This window comes from Miniopterus schreibersii (genome assembly GCF_964146895.1).
Source record: "Miniopterus schreibersii genome assembly, chromosome: 14".
Taxonomy (NCBI): domain Eukaryota; kingdom Metazoa; phylum Chordata; class Mammalia; order Chiroptera; family Miniopteridae; genus Miniopterus; species Miniopterus schreibersii.
This window is the reverse complement of record NC_138114.1, coordinates 38,712,232-38,728,431: the sequence shown is the minus strand read 5'-3', so window position 1 is coordinate 38,728,431 and position 16,200 is coordinate 38,712,232. Positions and strand designations below refer to the sequence as shown.

General features: G+C 38.9%; 1 long non-coding RNA gene across 1 annotated transcript in view; it reads right to left on the bottom strand.

Moving 5' to 3' along the window:
- LOC308566884 overlaps positions 1 to 16,200 on the bottom strand; it is a 30,063-nt gene that overhangs the window by 8,402 nt on the left and 5,461 nt on the right. Inside the window, exon 2 of the long non-coding RNA XR_014000238.1 lies at positions 12,826 to 12,899. This is a non-coding gene — a long non-coding RNA (uncharacterized lncRNA). The remainder of the gene's footprint in view (positions 1 to 12,825; positions 12,900 to 16,200) is intronic.

The window sequence follows — 16,200 nt, the reverse complement described above, 5'->3', positions numbered from 1 at the left end:
AGACAGGTAAGAGAACAGACAGGTTAAAGCAGGTTGGATCACAGGTGACACAGTCAGAAAGGGCTCATAGGAGTGGCTCTCAAGCACAAATCCTCAAAATAAGTGTTGAAATAGGGGTGAGATGAATGTGGGGACCTCACTCCTCTTGTAGTCAGTCCTGAGCCATTAAATGGATTCTGGCTGATGCAAAAGGTAGACTCTCAAAGGCTGTCTAGTAAGGTGCCTCCAAGCATATTTGAGTTTCAGTCTGCCACAGGTTGAGTGATATTGGTAAATCATTTAACCTTTAGGCTTCCACTTCCTCATCAGTAAAGTGGGGGTGGCAACAATAGTACCTGCCTCACTGGGATGTTATGAGGATTAAACAACTGGAAGAAAGTGATTTGCAAAGTGCTCAGCATTATACCCAGCACCTTGGTGTTCAATACCAGGCAGTGATGATTATTACTGAACTATAGGGACCTGAAGCTACCACTTTTGGTTTATGAGCTCCTCAAGGGCAGGTTCTATGGTTTTATCTTAAACTATTCATTAAATTACTTAGTTCATTATCATTGTTAATAAAATAACATTCAGTTATTTTAAAACATTTTTTTTTGCTTCCAATGATGTCTAAACCTGATACCAAGCAACTTCTCTGTGGACCTGAAACCAACTTGTGTGTGTGTGTGTAACCAGAAAAAGGGATAGCTGAGCCATAGCAATATAGTTGTCATGTGAGTCGTCCCTGCACCCATTGCATATCCTTACATTATTTCCTGAACCTCAGATCCCAGTAAAGGAGACAGCATAGAAAGAAAAGAAAGAGATATGAAAGCAGAAGTAGAGAATTGATGACTTGGAGGACTGGAAGGCACTGAAGGTTCTCCGAACAACCATCCCACAGTCAATTAAGAGTGGTAACAGTGATGTCAAGAAGGGACTGGAGAGAAATGAAGGGAGGAAGGAAGGGAGCCCTCTGAGGAAAGGCAGAGGTAAAGGCTCTAAGGTGGTTTATTGGAAGCTTTGCTTCTAGTTCCATTGTTGACAACTGATCAATGTTATACTGTACAATCCTTGGGGAGTAGACAGGAGGTCTCTCCTCCAGATCCTGAGTTCTCTTGCTGAGAATCTCTTGCAAAGAGGCAGCTATCATCTCCCGTAGGTAACCCAGATTAAATTATGATAGACTTCTTCTTTAACCCTAATTACTCTCTTCCACTTAGTTTTCTTCATACTTGATGCAGGTTACCATCTTTCTTCCTTTGCAATCCCTGTCCTTTTTAAATGTTGTCTCTTTATATTTTTCTTTCATTCATAGCATAAACTTTTTTTTAAAACAAGTCCCTTCATTTCCTTATTTTCTCTTCCTCTGCTTCTCCCATTCTCTATCTCCTGCCCTTTTAACCTTCTGTTCTTTTAATTATTTCCCTGTCTTGTTTGCCATTCATCTTGCTCTAATACTGCAGATGAGGTTCTACTCATATTCAGGTCTACATCTTCAGCCCAAATTAAGTAGGAAAAGCTAAAAAAAAACCAAAACCCAAAGCTCTGGGTCCGGCCCTTCTCTTTTTATGTGACTCTGTTTTTCCCTTAGTACTTTCATTCTTAGTGTCAGCACTGAAAAGACAGAATGAACTAGGATACTGCTCAGTAATATGCTTCATGAATCACCTTTCAACTAAAGGGTTAGTAGACACAGATTCACCATTTAAGGTGCAAGATGTTCCAGGCTGATATTATGCTCTTACAGGACTAAGTATTCTGGCTGAAGCCCAGCCTCTGCTACTCTACTGCCCACGGGCATTGGGACGCTTAGTAATTCTGAGTAGGTTTAGTTTTGGAATTATAGAGACTTTGACAGAAAGATCCTTCAAAGTCAATGCAGTCTATCCAGCTACCTGACATCCCTGAATCCAGGGAAGGGAAACACACTACTTTCCAAGGCAGCCCAATTCATTCCATGGCTAAATAAGAAAGCTGAATTTTCAAAGAAAACATTCCTACGTTTGGTCATGGTGGTTGTTTGCTTAGCAAACTATCTTTTCATGAATGATATTCTCAATTTTCAGTAGCCACAGGTCATCCCCCTATCAAGACCTTTGCAAGAGAAAGGGCTTTTAAGTTACTAGAATACTGGATTACTTTCTTTTTAAAATTTACAGATGTGGAGGTAAAAATGTGTTTGTAGTGCATGAGTCCTTCCCCATCAACCTCATCATCATGTATAGTAATAATAGCTAACACTTCTATGGAATTACTATGTGCCAGTCATTGTTCCAAGCATTTTGCATATATTAAATTAAGAAAACATGATTTCTCTATACAATTTTTACTACTTGCTTCTGTATAGGAGTCCAGAATATGATGGCACTCCAACAAAAGATGGAATCTAGTCATCTAGTCCAATCCCCAACTTTCTGGATAAGTCCCAGAGAGGGTGTATGCCTCAGTTTAGGTCACACAGTTATTAGTGGTAGAGTGGGATCTCAAATATCTTATTAACAACAGGCTCATCATTCATAGCCAGGATCAAGTAAGGTATTTTAGGAACTTGAAATTTTTTGGTAAGAATCTGCCTCGTTTTGCTCTACATGTGGCTAATAGTCTGCCACAAGGTGCCCAAAATCACCTTTCTATTTTTCCTATCTTTTTAAATGAGCCTTTCTTTGAATTTCTGTCCAGGCATTTGTGTCATCTCTCCTTCCATTTCCCAGTCTATTTTTAAAGCTTTTCTAATGTGAACTTCTCTTCAAGTTAGAGTGAGGTTTCTGGATCGGGAATAAAACAGTCATTTTAACTTCTCTGCTATGGACTCTCTTATCAGAACAACTGACAAACACAGTTCAGTTGACCTAGTCAAAATTTGTCGGATCTTTCTCTTGCATGGCTTATGGTGAAGGATATAACAGGCAGTGGAAGGGCAGGGGCTAGGTGGAGGTGGGTAAGGGTAGGGGGAATGGGGCATATCTATAATAATGTCAACAATAAATAAAAAACTTAAATTAAGCTACCCTCCCACAAAGGAGGCAGCAGGAGAGCAGGTATCAGGGAGAAGTGGACCTCGGGCAGAACAAGGGGCTGGCTGCATGTTAAAGAGAACACTTCTCTGGCAGGAGAGAAGAGAGCTGTCTGGCAGGCTGTTCACTTCCATGGAAATCCACCTGAAGTCTGCTCCTAGGATAGCTCAGGAACATGACATGGAAACTCCTACCCTATTCTGTTTGTGAACATTTCTTCCCAAGGACCCTTGTCTATGCACTCTCCACATTTAGAACCAGTCTGGCAACATCAGTAGAGAGAAGAGACTTTTGTCCTCTCAGAACATGGAAATATTCTACGTCAGGAGCCCTTTTTTCAATTTGAGTTTGGTGCATCAGTGTGTGGGCTACATAGAATATTTTAAAGTCATATTTGCCTTCAAGTAATGACAGCTTTATAAATAGTATGGACATGGACATGAAATAGTCCAATTCAATTTATAACTAATGCTAAGGCAATTCCAAACTATTTTATTGTATAAAATATTGGTTAAAATTTTGTTTATTGGATTTGAGCTTCTTTAAAAAAAAACCACCAACCAACCACAGATATTATTATAGTTGAACTGGTTGGGAAAAAATACTGAAGAGAGACTGGTTGATTTTTAGTTAGGTTCTGGGCAAAAGGGTACTTTCCCTAATTGTCTGAACTTTTTTCTCCTCTTCCAGTAACTAGAAAGATGGAATTTGTTTGGATTTTAGGGTGACACACACCTGGGGCTCAGCCTTCATTCTACCACTTAGAATCCTGGGAGCGTGTTTATGTGATGTAATCCCTGGGTCTCCCCTTCCTTCCATGTGATAGTTCTTATCTCACAAGCCAATGCGGATTTCAAAACAGATATTTGAAAAGCACATGGAATATGTTTGCATAGTGCTAGGTATATAGCCCCTCAGTAAATGTTAGCTTTTTTTCCCTCTGTCTCTCTCCTCTCCCTCTTCCCCCCTTCCCGTGTGTGTGTGTGTGCATGCGCACGTGTGTGCACGCGCGTGTGTGCATGTGTGTGTGCGTGCGGGTGTGTGTGTGCAGTGAAGAGGAGGGACTGAATTGATGAGTTTGAATTGGAGGACCATTCCAGAAATAAAGGATCTGTAAACAATAAAACCAACCAACCAAAAAAACCCCCAAACCAAACACAAAACAGAAAGCAGCAAAGGTGAGAAATGGAAAACAATAAGCTTAGAAAAATGTTATCAACAAAGGTATTTACCAAGCACCCCTTATTTAGATCCTCCACCAGTAACCAATGCATAGGACTCAAGCAAGTTCTTATTCTATAAGAGCCTACAATACTTTTGAGGAGACAAGATTTATTCATTTGTAAAAGATAATCTTAAAGTTAAAGAGAGAAAACTATTTCTGCATTTATGGTTCTTTGGAGACCAGACAGAAGTTCAATGGTGCTGTGGGTGAGAGGCAAGGACAGATGAGGAAATCTTGAAATGACCAGCCATTTGAGTCTGATAACAAAAGTATGGGAATGGCTTAACAAGGGAGGGAACTGCTGTTTTTTGTTTGTTTTTTAACAGCAGTGGTGAAAAATTATTTTCATATTCTTTGGAACAGAAAACCCCAAACAAACCTAAATGGGGGCCTGCTAGTCTCACTGCATTTATGCTAAGAGGGAAGGTTGATGGACAAACTGAAGACCTCCAGGGCATACTCCTGGTTTCCTTATTTGGCTTGGGAGACACCCATACCCTTTGTTGAGTTACTTATCCAGATCCTCTTTAAGCTCCATTTCTTTCTTTTTCCAGTGGATCCCTGGAGAGATGCCCTTTCAACCCTCCATCTCTGCTAAATGCCTTTTGGATCCCAGCAGTGGAGCCCATTGGATGGTTGGATTGGCTCAGAGCAGACTGTTAACTGAGGCCTTTAGGGTTGGCAAAAAGAATTCTAGCCAAATCTTCCAGGTTAGGAGAGAAATGACAGCTCCTCCCCACTGTATTCCCATGACAAAGCATAGCAACCATCCTTCAAAGGGTTAATACTCCCCCCACTCCTGCCCCCCAACTTGCTGCCAGAGATCAGCTAATCTGATAATTATGGCAACAAACACAGTTTAGACAAACAAGACCTGACCCTGAGGGTTTGGAATGAAAACATTTACTCTCTCCCTCCCCGAGAGTCGGTGCCTGGAGCATACACACAGAGAGACTGGGAAAATACCCTTGTGCTGGAGCGACAGGGTGAAAACATCTGTGTTCCTGAGCTGCTTAAGAAGATAAAGTTAATGGGGAGAAGGGATGGGGTGGGGGAGGTGGGAGGAGTGGGGAATGGTGCAGTCAAAGGGTGTGCATGTTTGGAGCAGATGGAAAATGTACCCATAACTGGAGATGTAAGCCAATTGTAATTGATTTTACAATAGATGCAGAGTGAGAGGAGAGGTGCAAAGGAGACTCAGTGATGCGGAATTCCAGTGAAAAGCCTGGAGACTAGCTGAAGGAGGAGGAACATCTTGAAACACCAAAGTGGAATTTACTCCTGAGTGCTAGAGTAGGATATTCAGGGTAGTCCATGGTTCTAAGTGAATTGATTGGTATCTGCCTGCCAGGGAGTGAGATTCATAGACTAGGTCAGCTGGCCATCCTTTTCTCATCCCCCATTTTGCTTGTAAACCGAACAACGTGCCCGTCCCCCCTCCCTGCCTGCCTCAAAGCCTGTCAAGCTACTTTCCCTGCTTTCATTTCTAAAACACTGCTTCCTACAAGAAATATTTCTGGGTTGCTTAAACTGGAGATTCTGACCTTGGCTTGCTTCAACCTGGGATTCCAACATTTTCTCCCTTCTCAACTCTACCCTTAAGTTTTGCACATCGTACCAAGCCCTAGTGCCAAATGTCATTTCTTCTTTATATATGGCTGGTGGTGTATCCGCTGGTAAACATCCTTGCCCTTTGGAACTCTCCAAATTATCTCAAGGCATCCAAGTCCCTGGAGGATTGCAGATCATATATATGGATGCCACCAAGCTGAGAGGAATAACTGCTGTGATTAATGATAGGACCAAGGTTTAAAATGAATTTCATGAGGTGAAAGATGGTCTAAAATCAATAAGACAGGATGCGCCAGTAATGTGAAGCACTGCGTTTAGGTCCAATAATCAATTGTACGAGTATAGGATGGAAAGATGTACAAAACAACAGTTTATGTAGGAAAAACCAAACCAAACCAAACCAAACCAAACCAAACCAAACCAAACATGTTTATTCAACAACTGGCTCATGGTGAGGCACCACGAACCAATCTGCTTAAAGAACAAGTACAATCATAGTGGTGTCACTGAAAGTCCTGTGATAACATGAACATCTCGCTATGTCCTTTCTTTATCTTCACCCCAGGACATGCCCAGAGAGGAAGGGAGAGGGAGAGGGGGTGTGCAGTCAGAGAGAGAGCAACATCCACGTGATAGAGAAACATCCATCAGTTACCTTTGGTACACATCCCAACCAGGAATTGAACCTGCAACCCAGGTATGTGCCCTGAGCGGGAATTGAACTGACAGCCTTCCAGTGCATAGGGTGATGCTCAACCGACTGAGCCACTCCAGCTGGGCTCACTATGTTCTTAGCAAAGGAAGGGTAGGACTGAACCAATCTATTTTATTTTATTTTAATATGACTGTCAGTTGACCAAGCATAGTCCAGGAGGCTGTACATAACAAATTTGTCTCATTTGTTTTGTGCTTTAATTTCAGATTCAAGTCCCCTACTGCACTCTATACAGGGCCCACCCTGGCAATTGTCAGGGGCTCCCCTTCCCTGTTCAGCTGGTTCCACCTTCCCCTGTGTTTTGAATCTCCCACAGGCCCACTTAACTGCCCCTCTGGCAGTCTGTTGGAGAGTCTCCCACTTCTCAAGTACGGACACTTCTTTTCAAACAGGCCAGTCTTCTCACTGTTCCTCACACACCCCATGGTCATTTGTTCAATGACTGACTGATTGATTGATTCATACATCCATCGGCATCCACTATGTACTAGGAAATGGGGAGTCAGTAGTGAACAAGACATAGTTCCTGCCCTCATCAAGCTTATGTATGTTCTCATGGGGATAGGCAGATCCTAAACAAAAACTGAAAATGTCAGATAATAAAAAGGCATGAAAAGTTACCAGGCACTTGAAAAGCCTTCCACCTTCTGCCTAGTTCCACCTTCCCCTTGGAGGCACAGAATGCCTCCAAGGTCTTTCTACCCTGAACTCCTGGTGCCTAGGGGCTTGTAACACATAATTTAGCACTAAACTGCTCTTTAATTGTTTCTCTAACACTAATTCTGCCTCCCAACAGACTGTAGGAGACAGTAAACTCTTTGAAGTTACAGGACATGCCTTCTATTTAAACATATTCAGTCAATCTCTATCTAGAATGCTCTTTAAAGGAGATGAAAAACACAGTTCAAACATGGTGAGGTTTTTAAGCTGATTTCCAGATAACAAGAGAACTTCTTCCAGTGTCTCTGAAATCCTCTAGAATAAGAAGGTAAAGCTAGGACAATAGTTTGTTTATTTGCTGAACTTACCTCCTCTAACGAGTCCTAGACTCTGTAAGGAGATCTTTAAAGCAACAAACATACCTTAAACTGAGTAGTGGCAAGATTAGAGCGAACCGCAGGAAGAAACATCCAACAAGCTCAAAAAGGTAGGAAAGGTATGGACAGACAATAGAAAATTCAGAAAAATGCTCAGTCCAAAACTGAGCCCAAGCAACATTCTTTTGGGCCCCTCACACTCTGTAGAATAAAAGTGCCACCCCTCCCCTCCAAAACTAGAAACAATACTAATGGACTGGTTAGGGGACTTGTTAAAGAAATAATCGCACCTTCATACAGTGGACTGGTATTTGAAAAGAATACCAAAGATAAAACTGTATACGCTGACATAAAGAGATGGCCACAATGTAGTTTAAGAAGTGAGTCTCAGAACAATACAGATAATATGAACTTTTTCATTAAAAATCTATATTTCTATATGTATAAAAAATGCATGTAAGGATATATATGAAATTGGAATTTCTGGGAAATACTATTTGGGGTTATGGGCAGTGGGGTGGCGGAGACAGACAAGGGAATTTAATAATTTATTTTTACTTTATAATTTCTGAACTATTATATGTCCTGCACTTAATTATATATATATTTAGAATGAGTATTTATTGCCTTAATAAGGCAATAAATAATTAACAAAAAGAACCACAGTTTTCACTAATCTGTCTTTTGGAGAAGACAGACATGTTGGAGGCAATAAGATCATTACTAATGTTTGGTTTCTTCTTGGAGAATTATGGATACCCAGAGTGGTTCCTGGATTTGTTTAAGTGCTCTTGGGCCACATGGGAAGACTTCTGAAAAGAAATCCTAAGAATTTTCTAATGGACTATATATGGGGACAGCTCTGCCTTAGGGGACACTCTTCAGTAGAACAAAAGCATATCTAAACCAAAGATATGGCAGGATACACAAGGAGAGAGATGAGGAGGCAGTTAGAAGCATGCTTCATGAGTTTGCTTTCATGAGAAAGCAGGGAGCATATTTGTCCTGTTTGTCACTGTATACTTAGGACATAACCCCCAATACTTAAACATAACCCCCAATACTGACACTTAATAGTTTTAGATATTTGTTGAATAAAGCACTATTGTTTGTTATTAATAAGCGAGGTGACATAATGGTTAAGAATTGGACTCTACTGCTTAACACTAGTGCAACTTTAGGCAAATAACTTATTTGTGTCTTAGTTTTCTCATCTGTTATCCCATCTAAAATGCTTAGAGGAAATGAAGGACTAACTGAAATAATCTTTTTCATTACAAAGCAAGTGCTCAATAAATATCAACTATTTTAACACCTAAAAATGCTTAGAGCAGTACCTGGCACATAACAAGAACATAGTAAATATTATCACTTTAATTTTTATACTGATAAAAAAATTTCTAATTTTAAAAGTTTAGACTTCTGAGTATAGATTTTCTTAAAACCACAGAATATCTGTACTTAGTAAGTCAGCTGTCTAGTAGCTTTTCCCTCTAGGAAAGTATTTGAACGCTTGAGTGGAGACTTATTAGGGACAGTAAGCGAGCAAGGAGAACCAATTGTGTTCAGTGTTAACAATGTTTTAGATTTTTATTTTTGCAATACAGTAGTTGGATTCTAAACATAGTGTTTCTATGATCGTTGCTTTTGTTCTAGATGGTAGTTCTTAAACTTTGGTGTGCATATGCATCATTTGGTAGCTTGTTAAACTACTGATTGACTACCTCTGTCCCTAGGTAGTTCTGGGATGGGCCAGAACTTTATTAAGCTCCACTGCTGATTCTGATGCAATACCAAGGTCTAAGGACCTGTGATCTAATAAACACAAATTGGTTAAGATCAACAGCTGGTATGACCATGTGGCAGCATCAGGCTCAGCAGGACTATGTTGGGAGTTGCCTTCTAGAAAGGGCTCTAAGAGATTGGTCTCTAGAAGATGCCCCTGTGGCTAGAAGTATCCTCTGGGACTTTTGTTACCTGCAGGAGAATCCTAGAGACAACTGACTCCATCCTTAACAGGAACAACTCCTGAGAACTGGTTCTGGGCTTGTTGAGGGAACTCTTGCTAAGGGATATGCTGTAAATGCAATTAAGAATCCTTGCTGGAGGCCCTGCCCCAAGTAGCAGCAGGTAATAGCGGTTCTTCTCAAAGTGGGGCCCTAGGATCACCTGCCTCTAGAATCACGTAGAGTTTGTTAAGTGCAGATTCCTTGCTCCTACTCCAGACCTATTGAATCTGGATCTGCATTTTAAACAGACTTCACAGACTTTTCTGTGGCATGCTAAAATCTGAGAACCACTGACTGGAGGTTGAGATACCAGTGTGTCCCAACTGCCTTCTGGGGTGGAGTGGTGTTTTTGTTTTGTTCTGTCACACTCCCCTTCCTGGCAATCTGGCCAGGTTGGAGGCCCAGACATTCTGCATGGAACCTCAGACTGATTTCTCAGATCTTAGGTGGTCACTAGCTGTCAAAGACCAGGTGGAGGGTATAACCCAAAAAAGACTTTTGTAAATCAAAGCATAACTTTCTTTGAGTTATTAGGTGTCATGTACTTTTCTGAGGACAACTATAGTGAACATTTGGTTTTCAGGTTGTCTGGTTAAAATGATTTTCTTTTGAGAGAAATCTTAATTGTGGTCAGTGGGTCTTGTCTGGATTCCTCCTGTAGGGTCCTGTAGGCGACAGGGCTGTCCTGGCACACTTGGCTCAGGTGAGTGAAGCATTTTGTAGGTGACATCTACTCTCCTTATCTGTCAAACAAAGATAGATGAGCAGGGACTTGGTTGCCGCGGGGAATGTTACCGCCTTGATTCTCCCATCAAGCTCTGTCAGGCTTTGTAACTTGAAGAAATGAAAGGAGGAGCAGGAGAGGGACAGTTTCTAACGAGCTGTCAGCAGGGCCCCACCCGGGCTGGAAGCCTCCTTCTTTGTAGGTCTGCCTCAGCCCTGACTTTGTTCCAGTGCTATTAGGGTAAAATCCTTGAGTTTCTCTCAGAGAAAGAGAAGTGGCCTGGGGCTGAGAGGCACAGATTCATAAGTAATTTCTCTCATTATACACTTCCAGTGCTTAATTACCATTTCAAAGAGGAAGAGCCATCAGAGCAGACTTTGAGAATTTTGCCCTGGAAAGGATGCACGTCCCTCATACTATAGCTTAACCAGAATGCTTTTCTTAATTGCTTAAAATGGGGGAGACCTGGCTCTCAGCAAGGCTGAGTTGTAGGTGGCCTTCTGTTTTTCCAAGTGATTTTTAGGGGTGGAACAAGGGAGAATTTACAAAGTGCTAATGTAGAGATCCTTCTAGAGGTGGGATCTGCCTGCATGGGTTAGTTATCAGAGGAACCAGAGAGGTTGTTAGAGTTGATGCCAAGTATAACACTAGATGGGAGGGTATCTGGAGACGTCAGAGCAACACAATTCCAGTAATCCCAGAGTTAAGAAGTGACAGGCTTAATAATGAAAACCCCCGGTGCACTAGCAGTTTTTGTTTTGTGTAGGTATTATAGATTTGTTTTATTTTTGTCAGCCACTATATTATTTATTATAAAATTATGTAGTCAAGATTATAATATTAAAATAATAATTAGTTTAAATAGTTTATAATCCAGGATTACAGATGGTATGACAGCCAACAGCTTTGGAATGCGTTTTGGATAGTTACACAAGCAGTGTGTGGGTACATTCTTGCTGTAAAATATTTAGAAGTTTACACAACAAAAAAGTCCCTTTCCCTTCCACTTCTTTTCCCAGAGGTAACAACTGTCAATAGTTTGATGACTACTCTTTATTCATCTTTCTATATATATGTATATGTGTGTGTGTGTGCATATATACACCCCCACACATATACATGTATATACTTATCTTTTCATATAAATGAGATTATATATCACATATTGGTATGTAACTTTTAAAAACTTAAATAGTATATATCTTGGAGATATTTTCATGGCAGTAGATATGTCTTCCTCATTCATTTTAACATTAGCACAGTATTGAATTATATGGAATCACTCCGATTGGTGGATATTAAATTTGCTTCCAATATGTTTGCTATTACAAACAATGCTGCAATGGGCCTCTGCACACATGCATCTTTGTACACATATTCTTGTAGGACAGATTCCTGGAGACAGAATTGCAAGATCAAGGGCAAAGCTCAAGCCATTTTTTTGTTCTGTTATCATTTCTACATTATTTATTGCACCATATGTCTAACTCTGTTCTTCTCTCAGTTCATCCCTATCAATGGTTCTCAACTCCAGCAATACATTAGATTTACCTGAGGAACTTTTAAAAATTACATATGGCCAAGCTGCACCCTAGACCCTATTGAATCAGAATCTTTGGGAAAGGGCTCAGGCTTTGGATTGTCAGAAAAAATCTGAAAATTCTAATGTACAGCAAAGATTCAGAATCATTGTTCTGTACATTAAATGAAACAGAACAGAACTCTAGAGCATTTTAAGATAGTACAACAATTATAGAAACTGAGTCAGCTAAATAGTCACCAATTGTCTACTCTGAAAACAGCTTTCTAGTTGACCAGGTGAAAATAAATTTGATGTTTAATAGTTGTATAACATTTTTCTCTCTTGAAAATGCTTTCCTTTTTACTTATTATTTTTTTAAATCTTAGGGCATTTTCAATTCAAAGCTGTGAGCAAGTTGGGCCAGGAATGACCTTATCTATTTTACAGTCTCAGAAGCTGATGGGGATAAAATGATGCTTCTTAATTTTAATGTGCTTAGAAAAATCTGGGGATCTTCTTAAAGTGCAGATGCTGACTTAGTAGCCCTAGGGTGGGGCCTGAAATTTTGTACTTCTAACAAGCACATAGGAGATGCTGATGCTGCTGGTCTGAAGACCATGCTCTGATTAGTAAGCACCTGGATAAAAGGTAGTGAGCTAAATACAATGAAGAACCCAATCAGGTGGAAGAAACTGGGTGTCATAGGGGGTGCATCCTGAATATGGCACTAGAAGGATTCTAAGTCTATTGGCTGTCATACCATCTGTAATTCTAGAGCTTGCCCAATACTGTTTGTCTCTGACTACAACCTGATGGAAGCTAATGGGCCTTTCATGCCTCAGTTACAGCCCAATCCTCCCACGGGGAACCAGAGGGCCCAACTCTGAACTTCACTTGTCTCTGCCACCATTTACTCTCTTGGGTCAATGGTCTTCCAGAGGAGACTTTGCAACCCAGTACTGGCTCTCATGTCCATCAGACATGAAAGAGACGCTGCAAAACTCTTGGCTTTATCTACTTACCCTCTATGACAGCGCTGTCTTCTTTGCACAGTTCCTGTCTCTAGTTCCCCTCTCAGCCTTTGGAGATTCTTGTCCTATGTAGGATAAGAATAATAAATATATAAATAAATATATCTGATTTTCTCATCTTTTGATACTTGTTTCTTTAACTTAATAAAAATCTTAATAAAAATCTTAATAAAAATCAGAGTAAATTTCTTACTTGCTTCACGTTTCGCAACTGAATCACAAAGATAAAAATACTTGTATCTTACTAATGGAAAATAGACTTTTAAAAATGATGTTTTTGTGTTTTTATCATTTAGAACAAAAGGGCTAGAAGCAATAAAATAATAAAGTAAAAGCATTATTTTTAATGGGCTGTTTTCTCTTGAAAACATTGGCTATTAATGTGGATTCCAGAAATTGAAGCTTAATATGTGCAAGCTGTACGATTTAAGAGGTGCTACTGGTGTAGGAGTTAGAAGTGGAATGCTATCCATGCTGGAGGGAACATTCTAAGGGGGAAAGAACTGGCCTTCACTAGATTAATTCCCCCTAATACCTTCTTTCATGTATCTTTTCCATGAAGGTATGTAGCACTTACCATGGCTGTAATTTTAATAATTTTGTTTATTCAATGTTCACATTATCTTCCCCATTAAACCAGAGAAATCATGAGGGTAAGGACTTTGTCTTTTTGTTCACCATGTTATCCTTAACCTCTAGTACAATGCCTGGCACATAGTAGATTGTCAATAAATACTGCAAATGAATGAATGAACTAAGGTTAAAACTAAAATTAGAACTAAAAAATAACTCTCAAGAAGTCTACAAAGCTTAGCTTACAGAAGAAAGATTCCTGATTGGAAAAGTTGGAGATCCCTTGCTTTAGTCATGTGGAAGATTAAAACTTATATACAATACCTTACCCATCAATAATTTTGACATTGTTTTGTATTTCCCTGTAAGCCCTTATGTTTCTTCCACTTCTAGAGCAGGATGTTACTCTGTTCAGAACTTGGAACTGTTGTATGGAAATTAATATGTTAGAACGCAAATACAGTGACTTCATCACAGGAACAAGGAACTCCCATGGCCTTTTTAAAAAACACAATTAATGAACTAATAATACATTTAAAATGTTTTTAAAAGGGAAGTTGTGGTATTGATTTTCAGGTATGATTTAATATAAAATATTCTGAGCTCTCTGGAATAAAAGTGCAATATTAAAATGGTAAATTCTCACTTGTTCATTCAATAATTTTTTGTCACACCAGAAGCAACATGGCACAGTGGAGCAGGGACCACTGTTGTCTAGCTGTGCCATCTTGCGCAACTTGCTCAATTGCTTTTGCCTCAATTGCCTCATCTATTAAGTGGGATAAGAAGACCATGTACTCCCCCTGCTATTGTAATTTGAATGATTTCGTGTTTGTAAAACACTTATAAGAGTACCCAGCATATAATAAGCACTATATACATGGTTTTAAATAAACAAACTCCTATAATGTAGCAGCAGGTATTAAGCACCAACAAGCCCCCGGAAAGTAGTGAACTACTTAATACTTGCTATGCACCAAGTGTTAATATTTAGGCAGTTTTGCATCAATTTTTATGATAACCCTGATGGAGATATCATCCTCATTCATTTCCTCAGCCAATATTTATTGAGTGCCTACTAGATGTCAGGAGCTGTTCTGGGGTACAGTGTCTTGGAATTTATATATTTTTAAAAGTCACTAATTTATTATCAAGTGATTTGCAATAGCTCCCTCAATTTTCAGGTCTGCTCTAAACTGTAGCACGCTACATTATTCTTTATCAAAACAGTTTCTCGTAACTGCTGAGCCTTTAAACTGCTAAATCTGTAGTGCTTTGAAGAACTACATTTCCCTTATTTTACTTAATTATCATTGTTAGATTATCTTAATTTTGTATTCTTGTGAAGTCTCTTTCATATCTGTTATTTTTTCAATAAAAACTTGATTTTTAGGTTATAAATAACACACTTGTTGGAAAGTATGTCACTATTATTTTTCTATTAAAATAATGCTGTAATGCATAACTGTACACCTCTATACCTATCTATTTCTGCAAACTTGTATAAATTTCTTTAGGATAAACCCCTAAGTGGGAAGTTGGTTGGTAAAATGGTATCTGTACTTTAATTTTGACTGATATTACCAAAATGCACTCTGAAAAGGTTTTATCAATTGATACACCAACAGTGCATGAAAGTGCCATTTCCCTTGCACTCTCAACACTATTTTATCAATATTTTTAATTTTTTGTCAGTCTGATGGACAAAGATGGATAAATTAATGTGGTTTCAATTTAATAATGAAGATGACTTTTAGTATGTTTATTGGCCATTTGTATTTATTCTTTCCTGATTAATTTCTTCATATCCTTAGATTTCTCTATCAATACAATGAAGCTCTGAATATATAATAGATGTGTCTGATAAGTATGCTGTAAATATTTTTTCCAAGTCCTGATATTTTTACTTATGGTGTCTATCAGCATACAAAGTCAATTTTTTTCTTTATGGCTTTTGAGATTGTGTCATGATTGGGGAAGTCTGTTCTACCCTAGTACTGTTTCAAAAATCTCCTTTATTTTCCCTATTTTGTTTGTAGTTTAAAATATTTAAATCTTAAATCCATCTAGAGTTTATTTTTAGGCTTCATGCAAAGGAGAAAACCAAAAATTTTATCCCAAATAAATTGAACATAATTGACAACCACAACATTAGATGAAGATCTGTGCTTAAAAAGGTAGATTGTTTCTAAAAGCACGTATTGTGAGTTAAATATGGTCATACTATCCTGAGAGAGTTCCAGAAGCACATATATCTATAGCTAAAGCAGAGTCTTCTTCTGGGACAATTTCATTTCATATACCACCTCTAGTTCTCACAATACCAGCTAAATAAAAATGCTACTGTTACAGCAATAATAATGAAAAAGAGTACTTATCTTCAGTAATTAACAAAAGTCAGATATTCTGAACATCAAATAACTGAGGAGTTTATATTTTAATGTGATCGTTTTCTTCATATAAATGGTTAATTATATGCTAGACATGAATAATTCATTGAAAGCACTCTATAGAGGCACCCTCTTTTCTGGCATATATTCCCAGGTTTATAGAAAATGGCTGATTTACAGGTTAGAGAGAGACTAGGGCAGAACCTCTATGAGAGGGGGAAGAATTTAGAACATAGTGAAAATCTTTGATGACCTTGTTTCAAACACCCCTAGCTATAGAGTGAAAGTCCTGTATCTTTTTCTTGTTTGTGCCCAATCAATAAAGAAGTGCTTTGGAAACAGTGATGTGGAAGATAGTTATTAAGAATTATTTGAGGATGAAAAAGTTCTAGAGATCTGTTGC